We start from the raw sequence: 16,021 nt of genomic DNA, 5'->3' as shown, positions 1-16,021 counted from the left end.
GATGCCCTTGGGAAACCCTGCCAGCGGAGTCTTCAAACAGCATAAGAGACTGCTGCATAACTTGAGGCTGAGACAGTTTCCCTGGTATGCATGGGGGTGATGTGACAGACTGATGGGGTTGGTTTTCAGGCGCCATCTGTGCGCTTTCTGCAGAAGACTGGGTGGGAGATAATGTGAACGTGCTGGATCCACTGTCGGCCACCCAATTGACTAATGCCTGTACCTGCTCAGGCCTTACCATCCTTAGAACGGCATTGGGCCCCACCATATATCGCTGTAAATTCTGGCGGCTACTGGGACCTGAGGTAGTTGGTACACTAGGACGTGTGGATGTGGCAGAACGGCCACGTCCTCTCCCAGCACCAGAGGGTCCACTAACACCACCACGACCATGTCCACGTCCGCGTCCCTTACTAGATGTTTTCCTCATTGTTATGGTTCACCACAACAACAAAAATATTATTTGGCCCAATGTATTGTATTCAAATTCAGTGGGAAATAAATTTGACGCCTAGTATTTAGGCGCTGGGTGACCGGTATGGATTTAGTGACAGAATTAGACTTGGAAATGCACAGTAGCGTGTGTGTGAAGTTATTCTGAATGACCCTATGTGCACCTTGAATATTATATACCCTTTTAGGGATAGATTTCAAATAGCTCTGATATAGCAGAAACCACTAAATTATGAAATTGCTAAATTGGGAATTGTATTTCAACCCAGAACAAAAAATGTGCTTTGGCGGACACTAAATAACTTGCCCATCCACAACAGGACAGCGGTAACGACAGATTTAGCGGGATATAAATTTGAGGCCTAGTATTTAGGCGCTGGGTGACCGGTATGGATTTAGTGACAGAATTAGACTTGGAAATGCACAGTAGAGTGTTTGTGAAGTTATTCTGAATGACCCTATGTGCACCTTGAATATTATATACCCTTTTAGGGATAGATTTCAAATAGCTCTGATATAGCAGAAACCACTAAATTATGAAATTGCTAAATTGGGAATTGTATTTCAACCCAGAACAAAAAATGTGCTTTGACGGACACTAAATAACTTTCCCAGCCACAACAGTACAGCGGTAACGAGAGATTTAGCGGGATATAAATTTGAGGCCTAGTATTTAGGCGCTGGGTGACCGGTATGGATTTACTAACAGAATTAGACTTGGAAATGCACAGTAGCGTGTGTGTGAAGTTATTCTGAATGACCCTATGTGCACCTTGAATATTATATACCCTTTTAGGGATAGATTTCAAATAGCTCTGATATAGCAGAAACCACTAAATTATGAAATTGCTAAATTGGGAATTGTATTTCAACCCAGAACAAAAAATGTGCTTTGACGGACACTAAATAGCTTGCCCATCCACAACAGGACAGCGGTAATGACAGATTTAGCGGGATATAATTTGAGGCCTAGTATTTAGGCGCTGGGTGACCGGTATGGATTTACTAACAGAATTAGACTTGGAAATGCACAGTAGCGTGTGTGTGAAGTTATTCTGAATGACCCTATGTGCACCTTGAATATTATATACCCTTTTAGGGATAGATTTCAAATAGCTCTGATATAGCAGAAACCACTAAATTATGAAATTGCTAAATTGGGAATTGTATTTCAACCCAGAACAAAAAATGTCCTTTGACAGACACTAAATAACTTTCCCAGCCACAACAGTACATAGAATTAGACTGGGATATGGCCAAAAAATAACCACACTATTGCTGGTTAAATGCACTTGGTGTCACAGCTTGACCAACCACACTACTGAGGGTTAAATGCACTTGGTGACGGGCGCAGCTTGCCCCTGATGTAGTATATGGCCAAAAAATGAACAGACTATTGCTGGTTAAATGCACTTGGTGTGACAGCTTGACCAACCACACTACTGAGGGTTAAATGCACTTGGTGACGGGCGCAGCTTGCCCCTGATGTAGTATATGGCCAAAAAATGAACAGACTATTGCTGGTTAAATGCACTTGGTGACGGGCGCAGCTTGCCCCTGATTTAGTATATGGCCAAAAAATTAACAGACTATTGCTGGTTAAATGCACTTGGTGTGACAGCTTTACCCTGATGTAGGCTTTAGCCAAAAAACAACCACACCATTGAGGGTTAAATGCACTTGGTCGCAGCAAGGGCTGGCACACCACAAGACACAAAATGGCCGCCGATCACCCCAGAAAAAAGTGACTGACAAACGGTCTAGGCAGCCTAAAAACAGTGAGCAATTGAATTTCAGCAGCTCAATGATGCACAGCTGCAGATCGATCGATTAATCAAGTCCTTTGGAGAAGTTAATCTGCCTAATCTCGCCCTACTGTCGCAGCCGCAACCTCTCCCTACGCTAATCAGAGCAGAGTGACGGGCGGCGCTATGTGACTCCAGCTTAAATAGAGGCTGGGTCACATGGTGCTCTGGCCAATCACAGCCATGCCAATAGTAGGCATGGCTGTGACGGCCTCTTGGGGCAAGTAGTATGACGCTTGCTGATTGGCTGCTTTGCAGCCTTTCAAAAAGCGCCAAGAAAGCTTCACAAACGCGCCAAGAAAGCGACGAACACCGAACTCGAACCCGGACTTTTACGAAAATGTCCGGGTTCGGGTCCGTGTCACGGACACCCCAAAATTCGGTACGAACCCGAACTATACAGTTCGAATTCGCTCATCCCTATTTGTGAACAAGCCTGAGATATCTGTACACAAGATCTCACTGTACTGGCCACGCCCCCTGCTTATTGCTCTCTCCCAGGATTCTTAACCCCTTCAGCTGCACAGACTCAGGGCTGAAGTGTTTACTGTGCAGCTCCAGGCAGTGAGGAGACAAATGCTGGGCACAGGAGCTGAAAGAGAAGTTCTGCAGAGCATTGCAGGTAGGGGGCAGAGCCTGTGTGTATTAGCAGTGTTATTGTACAGCTAGGACTTGTAGTTCTATACATACAACATGCTGCTGAGTCTCCCAGCAGGCAGACATGTCACTCAGGGCAGCACTTGTATTCACTCCCTTAGCAGTGCAGGGGGAGGGGTAGAGAGAGTTTTTATTGCAAGTAAACAAAGGGCCAGAAGAGAACCAGGGAAAAGAGGAAATAGATATGTTTTTGCCTAAAACTTGCTTAGCTTAGTTATATAATCGCTGACTATCAGATTTACAGTGCTATATCTTTTTTTTCCCATAACTTGGACAACCCCTTTAATAAATATATTGAAGAGAATAGAGCCCAATACTGACCCCCTGTGGAACTCCACTAGTGACAGTGACCCAATCTGAGTGTGTACACTTAAAGAGGACCTTTCACCGATATTTACACTGAACCACCAGCCTATCCATGGGATACTGAAATAAACAAAGGGATCGCATATCTGGATTTATTGAAAGAAAGGTAGCTTTTTGATAATGACATAGATAGGAAGATATGTTCTGTGGGGGTAAATAAATTAGATAAAACATATTTAATGAAGTGGGACAATCCCTTTAAAGAGGACCTTTCACCGATTTTTACACTGTGAACTAAGTATACAGACATGTAGAGCGGCGCCCGGGGATCTCACTGCACTTACTATTATCCCCGGCCGCCGCTCCGTTCTCCTGCTATACCCTCCGGTATCTCCGCTCACTAAGTTATAGTAGGCGGAGTCTGCCCTTGTTATTCTGTAGAGCTGGCCAATCGCATTGCAGAGCTCACAGCCTGGGAGAAAATAACCTCCCAGGCTGTGAGTTCTGCGCTGCGATTGGCCAGGGCTAGAGCAGAACAAGGGCAGACTCCGCCTACCATAACTTTGGGACTGAAATCTCTGCCTAATATAACTTAGTGAGCGGAGATACCGGAGGGCATAGCGGGAGAACGGAGCGGCGCCCGGGGATAATAGTAAGTGCAGTGAGATCCCCGGGCGCCGCTCTACATGTCTGTATACTTAGTTCACAGTGTAAAAATCGGTGAAAGGTCCTCTTTAAAGGGATTGTCCCACTTCATTAAATATGTTTTATCTAATTTATTTACCCCCACAGAACATATCTTCCTATCTATGTCATTATCAAAAAGCTACCTTTCTTTCAATAAATCCAGATATGCGATCCCTTTGTTTATTTCAGTATCCCATGGATACGGCCTCTTCTGGCCGGCCTCATCGTTGTGCCACGCCTGCGCACAACCGCTGAACACAGTCATCGGGCCGCCTCTCTATTCGTACGAGTACGCGCACGTCCGCGCATGCGCAGTTTATCCTGTGTGTCGGAGATAGCGCTGCGCATGCGCGAACACCCGCCAATAAGAAGAGACATGGGAGGAGGAGGGGAGGGGCTGTGGCCACTGCGCCACCAATGATGAAAACTGACCTGTAATACAAATACAGGAGGCGGCTGCCGGAATCAAATAGCCGGCACCCGACCTCTATGACAGGGAGCGGCACCTTAGGGGTTAACTGCCGCTGATCGCAGCCCCCTATCATAGAGGTCGGGTGCCGGCTATTTCACTCCGGCACCCACCTCATGCATTTGTATTAACATTGGTGGCGCAGTGCCCCCCCAACACCCCAGTATAATAAACATTGAGTGCACCCCCCCAGTATAATAAACATTGAGTGCGGCCCCCCCAGTATAATATACATTGAGTGCGGCCCCCCCCCCCAGTATAATAAACATTGGTGGCGCAGTGGGAAGTGCCAATGAGGGTTAAAAAAATAAAATAAAAATTAACTCACCTCCACCAATTGATCGCGCAGCTGCCGGTCTCCTGTTCTTGCTTCAGGACCTGTGGTGACGTCACTGAGCTAATCACATGGTCCATTACCATGGTGATGGATCATATGATGTACCATGTGATGACCACAGTGATGTCACCAGAGGTCCTTTGACAGGTCCTAAAGAAAGAACAGGAGACCGGCAGCTGCGCGATCAATTGGTGGAGGTGAGTTAATTTTTTATTTATTTTTTTAACCCTCATTGGCACTTCCCACTGCGCCACCAATGTTTATTATACTGGGGGGGGCGCACTCAATGTATATTATACTGGGGGGGGCCGCACTCAATGTTTATTATACTGGGAGGGTGGGTGCCGCACTCAATGTTTATTATACTGGGGTCCGCACTCAATGTATATTATACTGGGGGGGCCCGCACTCAATGTTTATTATACTGGGGGGGGGGCGCACTCAATGTTTATTATACTGGGGGGGGGGGCCTCACATACATTGTCGTCTCCAGAAGGATGACTCATCCACATGAACGAGCATGCAAGGACTGAGCTCTCAGGGTGAGTCATGAGGAGGCGTGGCCGGCCTTCACTCAACTGCCGGAGCCTAGAACTTACCTTCTCATAGAAACTGATTCAATTAGTTTGACTTGACTGATCCCACATAAAGCCATGCTGATATGGCGTTATTTGCTTATTTTCCTTGAGGTACTCCAAGATAGCATCTCTTAGAAAATCTTCAAACAGTTTACCCACGACAGATGTTAAACTTACTGGCCTATAGTTTCCGAGCTCTGTTTTTGTACCCTTTATTAATATTGGCACTACATTTGGTATACGCCAATCCTGTGGAACACTTCCTGTCAGTATAGAAACGTTAAATATCAGAAATAAGGGTCTGGCTATGACATTACTTAATTCTCTTAGGATACTGGGGTTTATGCCATCTGGTCCTGGCGATTGGTCTATTTTAATCTTTTTAAGACGCTGCTGTACTTCTTCCTGGGTCAGACAGGGCACATTTAATGGGGAATAAATTTTTACATTCTGCATTTCATCGGACAGTTTATTTTCTTCAGTGAATATAGTGGAGAAAAAAAATATTTAATAACTTTGCTTTCTCCTCATCACTCTCTGCAACTCCCCCATCGTTACTCTGTAACCTTCAGATTTATACTTTTTACTATTTATATACAGGTCCTTCTAAAAAAATTAGCATATTGTGATAAAGTTCATTATTTTCTGTAATGTACTGATAAACATTAGACTTTCATATATTTTAGATTCATTACACACAACTGAAGTAGTTCAAGCCTTTTATTGTTTTAATATTGATGATTTTGGCATACAGCTCATGAAAACCCTAAATTCCTATCTAAAAAAATTAGCATATAATGAAAAGGTTCTCTAAACGAGCTATTAACCTAATCATCTGAATCAACTAATTAACTCTAAACACCTGCAAAAGATTCCTGAGGCTTTTAAAAACTCCCAGCCTCGTTCATTACTCAAAACCGCAATCATGCGTAAGACTGCCGACCTGACTGCTGTCCAGAAGGCCATCATTGACACCCTCAAGAAAGAGGGTAAGACACAGAAATAAATTTCTGAACGAATAGGCTGTTCCCAGAGTGCTGTATCAAGGCACCTCAGTGGGAAGTCTGTGGGAAGGAAAAAGTGTGGCAGAAAACGCTGCACAACGAGAAGAGGTGACCGGACCCTGAGGAAGATTGTGGAGAAGGACCGATTCCAGACCTTGGGGGACCTGCGGAAGCAGTGGACTGAGTCTGGAGTAGAAACATCCAGAGCCACCGTGTACAGGCGTGTGCAGGAAATGGGCTACAGGTGCCACATTCCCCAGGTCAAGCCACTTTTGAACCAGAAACAGCGGCAGAAGCGCCTGACCTGGGCTATAGAGAAGCAGCACTGGACTGTTGCATGTCATTCGGAAATCAAGGTGCCAAAATCTGGAGGACTGGGGAGAGGGGAATGCCAAAATGCCTGAAGTCCAGTGTCAAGTACCCACAGTCAGTGATGGTCTGGGGTGCCATGTCAGCTGCTGGTGTTAGTCCACTGTGTTTTATCAAGGGCAGGGTCAATGCAGCTAGCTATCAGGAAATTTTGGAGCACTTCATGCTTCCATCTGCTGAATAGCTTTATGGAGATGAAGATTTCATTTTTCAGCACGACCTGGCACCTGCTCACAGTGCCAAAACCACTGGTAAATGGTTTACTGACCATGGTATTACTGTGCTCAATTGGCCTGCCAACTCTCCTGACCTGAACCCCATAGAGAATCTGTGGGATATTGGGAAGAGAAAGTTGAGAGACGCAAGACCCAACACTCTGGATGAGCTTAAGGCCGCTATCGAAGCATCCTGGGCCTCCATAACACCTCAGCAGTGCCACAGGCTGATTGCCTTCATGCCTCGCCGCATTGAAGCAGTCATTTCTGCAAACGGATTCCCGACCAAGTATTGAGTGCATAACTGAACAGAATTATTTGAAGGTTGACTGTTTTTGTATTAAAAACACTTTTCTTTTATTGGTCGGATGAAATATGCAAATTTTTTTAGATAAGAAATTTGGGTTTTCATGAGCTGTATGCCAAAATCATCAATATTAAAACAATAAAAGGCTTGAGCTACTTCAGTTGGTGTGTAATGAATCTAAAATATATGAAAGTCTAATGTTTATCAGTACATTACAGAAAATAATGAACTTTATCACAATATGCTAATTTATTTAGAAGGACCTGTAATTGAAAAACATTTTAGGGTTAGTTTTTCTCTTTGGCAATTAGTCTCTCGGTCTCTAGTTTGGCTGCTTTTATTAGTTTTTTACATATCCTATTTTTTTCCTTCTAGTTTCAGTGCTTCCTCGCTACTCTCCTGTTTTAGTGTTTTAAATGCTTTCCTTTTGTCATTTATTGCTTTCTTTACAGTTCTATTTATCCACATTATTTCTTTCTTGTTCTTTAACCTTTTATTCCCATTAGGTATGTACCTCTCACAATTAGATTTTAGGATGCTTTTAAAAATATCCCATTTTGTCGCTGTATTTTTATTTTTGAGGACTTTGTCCCAGTTAGTTAGGCCTATGGCCTCTCTTAGTTGGCTAAATGTACCTTTTTTGAAGTTTGGTATTTTGTTCCTCCCTGAAGAAACACTCTTTTGAATGATAATTGGAAGGTTATTACTTTATGGTCACCATTTCCCAGTTGTCCCCCGACCAGCACATCTGTTATTCTGTCAGGTCTATTAGTTAATACTAAGTACTGTATGGCCGTCTCTCTAGTCTGGTCCTGAACCAGTTGGGAAATTGTCTTTGGTTATTGCCAAGAACCAGTTTCCTATATGAGATATACAAGTTTCAGTTTTCCAGTCTATATCTGGGTAGTTGAAGTCCCCTATAATAACCACTTCATTATGATTTGCCGCCTCGTCTATCGTGTTAAGTAGCAGATTTTCTGTGGACTCTGGTATATTAGGTGGTTTATAATAAACTCGTATTAGTAATTTATTATTGTTTTTTCCTCCATATATTTCTACCCACAGTGACTCCACATGTTCAGCACCTCCTATGGGCGAATAGATGTAATGACACTGACAGCCTGATAATAGGAATTAAAGCTTACATATAAATACATTAATTATGGCAGTTTAAAGTGCCCACATATAACACATAGGGGGGTACTGCATCATCACTCATTGTTAATAGTGGATCCGGTCTTATTTATATAGAGGTATTACTTGTCACTGTTATTCTCCCTGTGATAATGATAAAAAGTTCTCAAGCTCAGATCCCCATTTGGAAAAAAGCGGGGATTTTATAGTGGGAATTTAGGGTATATGGTTGGGCAGATTTCTGTCCGATAATTGCAAATGAGCATTCCTATGAACGCTCGTTAATCATCTGGCAGTCTAATACTGCCTACGATTGACCGATGAACGGGCAAATGTTTGTTCATCAGGCAATCTGGATTTTTCAGCATGCTGAAAGATCTGGATTTGTTGGCGGCAGATTATGCTGTGTAATCACGATCTGCCACCGGCACACGGCTGTCCTGCATGGGGACAGGTGATGGCATAGAGATTGCTCCACCGCATGCTGTGGAGGACATCGCTGCATGGAATAGCTGTGTCCTCTGCCAGCTATCTGGAGACTGCCAGGAGGGAATGCTTTGCTCCTGACAGTCGCTTGCAACATTGAAGTGTCATACACCCTTTAGTCTTCCACATTCCTCAGCAGTGTCTAAAACCAGGAAACTCAATTGGAGGGGAAGGGGGTTGGAGACAGGTCTGTTCAAATTAAGGAGCCTGAAATTGTGGAGGACGGGGTCAAATCATGAGATAAAATATTTTAATTGAGAGTATTGGAGCCAGTCTATATTAGAGGCAAGGGAGATGTTGGACAAAGTTTAGCCCTGACTGTTCCAGAATATCTCTCAATCAAGGGCATGGAGATTGTGGTAAATCAAAACGGGAGAAAAGTAATAACCCAATATTAACATGTGGGCTATTCGCAAGGGGTAAGAAGAGCAGGGTTGCCAACTGTCCACAAATTTTTGGACAGTCCGTAAAAATAGCCAACTTTGTGGTCTGGGCTAAGGTGTACATGAGCGTTGAGTAGGGAGGGATGCCTACCAGCCCTCCATGATCTATCTGGCTGAACTGTGCCCGGAGCCAGTGCGGGGTAGGCCTGAATAAGTGGGCCACCCAGGAGAGTGAAATGAAGGAAAGAAGGGTCGGGAGGGTGGGGCACGTAGCGACCGTCCCCAGGGTGAGGCCGCTTGGGATTATATAGAGGGCAGCCCCACCCACAAATCCAGGCTGTAACCAGCCTTACCACTTGTGGTCTGGGCTGAGGTGTACATGAGCGTGGAGTAGGGAGGGATACCTACCAGCCCTCCATGATCTATCTGGCTGAACTGTGCCCAGAGCCAGTGTGGGGTAGGCCTGAATAAGTGGGCAAAAAGACTACCAACACTGTTAGGAGGGAAATATTTATTTGAACCGAACGACACAGGAGGTAACAAGGGCCTGAGCGATTCAGCCAGGAGCTGGGCTGTTAAATGACCTGAGCGATTCAGGAAGGCACCGGATAGTTAGTAAAGTGACGGTCCAGGATGACAGAGGAAGAGAGAGCCTGGGCGATCCAGGATGAGAGAGGCAGAGCGAGCCTGGGGGATCCAGGATGACAGAGGCAGAGCGAGCCTGGACGATCCGGGATGACAGAGGCAGAGCGAGCCTGGACGATCCAGAATAACCGAAACAGAGCGAGCCTGGGCGATCCAGGACGACCAAAGCAGAGCGAGCCTGGGCGATCCAGGATGACAGAGGCAGAGCGAGCCTGGGCGATCCAGGATGACAGAGGCAGAGCAAGCCTGAGCGATCCAGGATGACAGAGACAGAGCGAGCCTGGGCGATCCAGGATGAAGGAGGCAGAGCGAGCCTGGGCAATCCAGTAAGACAGAGGCAGGGTGAGCCTGGGCAACCCAGTAAGACAGAGACCGAGAGAGCCTGGGCAATCCAGGATGACAGGAACAGAGCAAGCCTGGGCGATCCAGGATGAAAGAGGCAGAGTGAGCCTGGGCAATGCAGAATGATAGAGACAGAACGAGCCTGGGCGATCCAGGATGACAGAGACAGAGCGAGCGTGGGCGATCCAGGATGACAGAGACAGAGCGAGCCTGGGCGATCCAGGACGAAAAAATAGAGTGATCGCTATTTCTTTGAGGCTGGTTGTACTCGAGTAGAAACTTTTGGTGGTAATGAACATCATTTTACAGCTCACAGCAAATGCTGGTAATGAGTTTTTATCTGTATATTGGATCTATAGACATGTATTACTTATAATATTTATCATCATTCATTATGGTTTTCCAATTTGTCCGTAAAAAAATGTGGGGGATAAGTTGTCCAGAAAAAATAAAAAAAATATCTGGTTGGCAACCCTGATGAAGGGTCCTGGTCCAAAGGATAGCAGCTATTGATAAATTATTTGATTTCATTTACATCCAAATTCTAGACCAAAAATGTGGCTGTGGAAAAGTTTTTGATATTAAGAGGTAATCAATGGTAAACAAATATGGTGAACAGGGGAGCTGACATTTTCCAGAGTTCAGAAAATATTAAAATGCATGAATCCATAACTACCTTATGGTAAATATAGAAATCAGGAATACCTATCGCTCCAGAGTATCTGATGGATTATAATTAGTGATGAATGGCATAGGCAATATTTGTTTTCGCGACATTTTGCGAATTTTTCACATAATATTAGCAATAAATTAGCAAATTCTAGAACTTGTGATCTCCAGTCATTTTCGCGATTGCGTAAAATCGGCACTAATGATGCGCATATTTTTTGCACAATACATGCAACTTCATATTTTATCAGGTCTGAGTAGATATTACTGATTGGTGCACTAAGTATTGTTGTGACATCACAGCACTATGTCTGTAGCGTGTATGTATGGCCACCAGAGCAACAGTAATTCCTATCACACTACCTAACACCCTACACTGGATCAGCTACACTATATCACGATCTAAACTACACTGACTGACTATCTCCCACTAACTATCTGTATTATATATATATATGAGCTAACTATCTAATGTAATTGGATAAGGAATAGGACCCAGATGAAAGCACAGAGCACAGCAATGACACTGATCTCTCTCTCTCTCAGAACTGCAAAAAAACTGAAGAAAATGGCTGCTGGGGAGTTTCTTATATAGTAAAGGGGTAGGCAATTTGACTGTTGGTTGCTAGGGATGTTGCTAAGTTCTGACAAAGATATTGCAGCCTTCTCATTGGCCCACAAGCAAGAAGGGAGGTTACTGATAAAAAAAAATAAAAAAATCTAGAATATTCACGATTACGAATATATAGCACTATATTCTACATCTTCCTGAATTCTCGAAGTGCCGATATTTGCAATAAAAATTTTAATATTTGCGATCAACGCTAATTATAATATGTAATTAGGATTCTGACAGGATTCTGATAGCTATGTTAATAAAATCTAATTTCATCGAGTAAAATAATTATGAAAGTATCATTACTAAACCACAAGTGAGAAAATCAATCAAATAACTCACACATACATACAGAGGCACATGAGTATTAGTGTATACACAAAGCAAGTTTATATTTTATTTAAGTGGTTTCTGTAATAGAATCTCCCGCTCTAAGAAATAAAAATTTAAAGACATCCTGTCACAATTTGCAAATATTGACAACGAAAAATAGATACACCATTGTGGAAAGGAACAATAATAATAAGAAAACCTACATTCAGCTATTACTAATTTTCTTTTATTTCATTTGAAATTATGCACATTATGCTAACTACGGTGCGTAAGGATGTGTTCAGTTCCATACAGTATAATTATGTAACATTTTCCTGCAAAATAATTACTGTAGGATTGATAATTAAATCCACATGTCAATAAATCCCATCTATAAAAGGTAAATATAACAAATCAGCAATACAGCGGGAAAAAAAAGTTCCTAAATGGCAACAACATAAAAAAGGTAAGATTTCCCCCAAGGTCTTCCTTCCAATAGAAAATAACCCAGTCTTCAGTTCAAGGAAAATGTTTATTTTTTTTTTTCATTATTTCTTGGTCCTACTTTTACAGGTAGCTCATTTCTGCCATTCTTGAAATAAATTAATGAAGCGAACGAAGAGAACAGACCATCTGGCTTTGTAAGACTTGTGGGAGCTCCTTACAAGCTTAAATTGCTATTGTAGCTGACAATCTACATTTCTCTCTAACCTTTGTCTTATTCTCCTGATATGGTCTCATTAGTTGACATTGTACCATTAAACACTGAATTTTCTAGCAGTAGAACGCCTGATTTCCCCCTGATCTCTAGGTTTTCTCAAACTATACAGCCATTTCTTTGGCAGCAAATTTTATCTGTCAGTTTTGCTTTTCAGGTCCATCATCCACAGCTGCAGGTGCTATTGGTTCTGCTGGAAATAGATCAGGCGTTGACTGGAAGCAGGATTTCTCTCCCAGATTAGTGTTTGTTGCTTCAGGCCGTCCATCCGTCTCTTTGATTCCTTCCTTTTTGCTTAAGGTTAATGCATCAGCAATGTCTAAATGTATTTTGTCTTCTTTTGCTAGGGAAGAGGTAGTGTTGGAATCTGCACAAGTTTCTGTGTCTGGTATAGGATGATTAGGATCTTTTATAATCTCGGTGATAGACTCTTTTCCCTCATATGTTATTCCACTATCTATAAGAATAGAACTCTCACAGAAGTAATAGCCAGATTCCTTGTTCTTTTTGTGCATGGAACACAGATCTATTCTTGTAAACAGCTCAGTCCCAAAAGAACAATCTTCATATTCCTTGTACAGCTCACTACATATTCTCCTGAACCCCTGTGAAACAAGTCATATATAAAAATATATATTAAATGTACATAAACAAAACGTATGTTAATAGTAGCAATGTAGATGGCTTAAAAATGAGTTTTCAGGAATATTGGTGACCTGTCCTTAGGATAGGTCATTAATATCTGATCGTGAGGGTCCAACTCATGGCACCTCCGCTGATCAGCTGTGTGAAGGGGTTCAGCACTTGAATGAGCACTGTTGCCTCTTCACAGTATACCAACCACAGTGCTGTATACCGTATAGTGGCTTGCTATTGCAGCTCAATCCAATTAAGTTGAATTGAACCGAGTTACACAAAGGCCATGTGACAGATGAACATGACATAACAGGCTTGGGATGAGGCTGCAGTGCTCCCCAGGGGCCTCTTCAAACAGCTGATCAGACTCCCCAATCAAATATTGGCCAGAGGATAGGTCATCTGGAAATCTCCTTTGAGTACAGATGTAGCAGGGGTAACACACACACTCTTAACTCAAAATTTCTTAACTCATTGCGTTATCCTGAAACAAAAGCCATTGAAAAGCAATTGATTAACGCATTTAGTTAGATTTAGTTTAGATAACATGTCTGTCTCATAAAGCATGTGTGTTAACCCTGCTACATCTGTAGCTCAGTATTTTACTGGTTTCCCAATTTATCTGCAAAGTTAAAAGGAGTTGTACAGGATCAGACATGTAACCATTGCTTTCTTCGAACAAACAGGTTTCCACACATCTCCATAGGTTGCGTGTGGTATTGCAGGTCAGCTGAACTATCTGAGTTGTAAGATCCGATATACACAACCCATAGACAGGAGTGTTGCTGTTTATGGAAGAAAGTCACCATGTTTTCTGATCCTGTGCAGTCCCTTTATCATAAACAAGCAAAGTATAGGTTCATATTTTGCAAATTAACTAGCTCTCTCTAAAGCGGGCACATTGAAATGACACAGCAGACAACCATAGCTAATGTCTGCAATTGGCATAATGCCAATCACAGACATTTAACCTCTCAGATGCCCTGGTCAAATGTGATCATGGCATCAGAGTGCTGAAAATCTGGGAGCGCTGCGCCAGGAAAGCCATTCATTCCCTGTGGAAGAGCTCAATAGGAACATAGCAAATTTCTCATAGACTTTAATGCTTATGCAGACAGAAGTGATCACATGAGCAAGTTCCCCAGGGTAACTTTTTAAAAGTGTTAAATTATATATATCTAAAAAAATATGCAAAAATTCAAAATTGCCTCCTTTCCCCATAATCAAAAATAATGTAACTAAGCAATGAAAATAAAAAAATTCACATCCTTAATTAAAATATTAAAATGTTATTTCATACAGCAAACGGCGTAATATTTGCTAAGTTGTGCGAGACTTTGTTGAGTAACTTTGATAGTTGATTTTTAAAGTGGAAAACTATTTTAAAACTTGGAACTAAACGAGCTACATTTACGATTGGTTCCAGAGTTTTAAAATAGAGTTCGGTTCCAAGCTTTAAAGTGGTTTTCTTCACGAACAACTGACCGGATCATCAGAGCCTGTACGTTTTAATGCTGTACGGAGACTGATCTGCGTACAGCATTATTCTGACGTTTTGAGCGAAGCAACTTTGGATGCAGCATCTGATTCTCACGTCGCTTATCACGAATGACGATGAAAAGTAAAAAAATGTCCAAAGTTTATATTTTTTTTAAGTACTAAACCACAAAAACAATTATACAAATGTGGTATCTCTGTAATAGTACTGACCCAGAGAATGGAAGGCAGAGGTCAGTTTTACCGCATAGGGAACTTCGTATAAACATGCATTTTATTCCAATTCCTCCCCATTTGGATTTTATTTTCAATCTTCCCACTACATTGTATGCAACAGTAAAAGGTACCATTAGAAACTTGTCCCACAAAAAACAAGCCCTCATAAGATAATGTTAAGGGAAAAAGAAAGTTATGGCTCCAGAAAGGCCTGGAGTAAAAAAAAAAAAAACTGAAATGTAGAAGTGTAAATTCACCATGTCCTAAATGTGATTGATGTACTATTTCAAGAAATTGTATAAAAACTCAAAGAAGCCAGTCAGTAGAATAGTAAATATGTAACTGAAGTCTGTGGGCTCATTTTCTATTTCCAGAATTGCCATTGGTACATCTTAATTTATGATTGCACAATTAACGGTTAATTATCAAGCATAGCAGTTACAGTAGCTTTATTGCATCTAGCAGTTATTTCTACCTGTGATGAGAAGTCTAGCAGAACCATCAGTATTCACCAGGAGCTTATAACAATGAAATTAACAGTAAGATAACATCATATGAGATGAAGTACCAGGGAGCATAAAAATATAATTTAATATACTGTACTTCCATATTCTATAGCACCACATCAGTGGGCAGTACAACAATATAGTCAGAAAAATGTTCCATTTACAGTATGTTTGATGTGGTGTATTCTACTGTGGAGCCATGTAATCTAATACTATAATACATGAAACAATACTGTCAAAAGTAGCAGCTGATATCACTTTTTAACCAGTTTTAAGAAAAATTTAAATATTTTAAAGAGTGTTTTTATTGTAGACATGAATGGCACATCACTAAGATAGGCCATCAATGTTGGATCACTGGAGTTCCAACCATGCTGACATCCTCCAGTCAATGAATCAACATGGCAGCAGGTGCCATGTGTTTAGTCCATGGCCGACCAAGGGTCCTCCACAAAAAAAAAGCTGAGTGGAATCAAGAGACAAAGTGGCCTAGTAGTTTCTTAGCATCTAAAATGTGCCAAACTTTGGCGCATTTATGCCTAATTCTACACTGAATCACTTGGTTAGTAAATGTGAGCCAATTTGTCAATGTTTTAAAATCTGATATGGCAAACAACAGCTATTATATGCTGGTCACATGTGAATAAAGGCTTAAAGGGAATCTGTCACCTAGT

This window comes from Bufo gargarizans, chromosome 5 (assembly GCF_014858855.1).
Source record: "Bufo gargarizans isolate SCDJY-AF-19 chromosome 5, ASM1485885v1, whole genome shotgun sequence".
NCBI classification, from domain to species: Eukaryota; Metazoa; Chordata; class Amphibia; order Anura; family Bufonidae; genus Bufo; species Bufo gargarizans.
Note: the sequence above shows the minus strand (reverse complement) of the source record.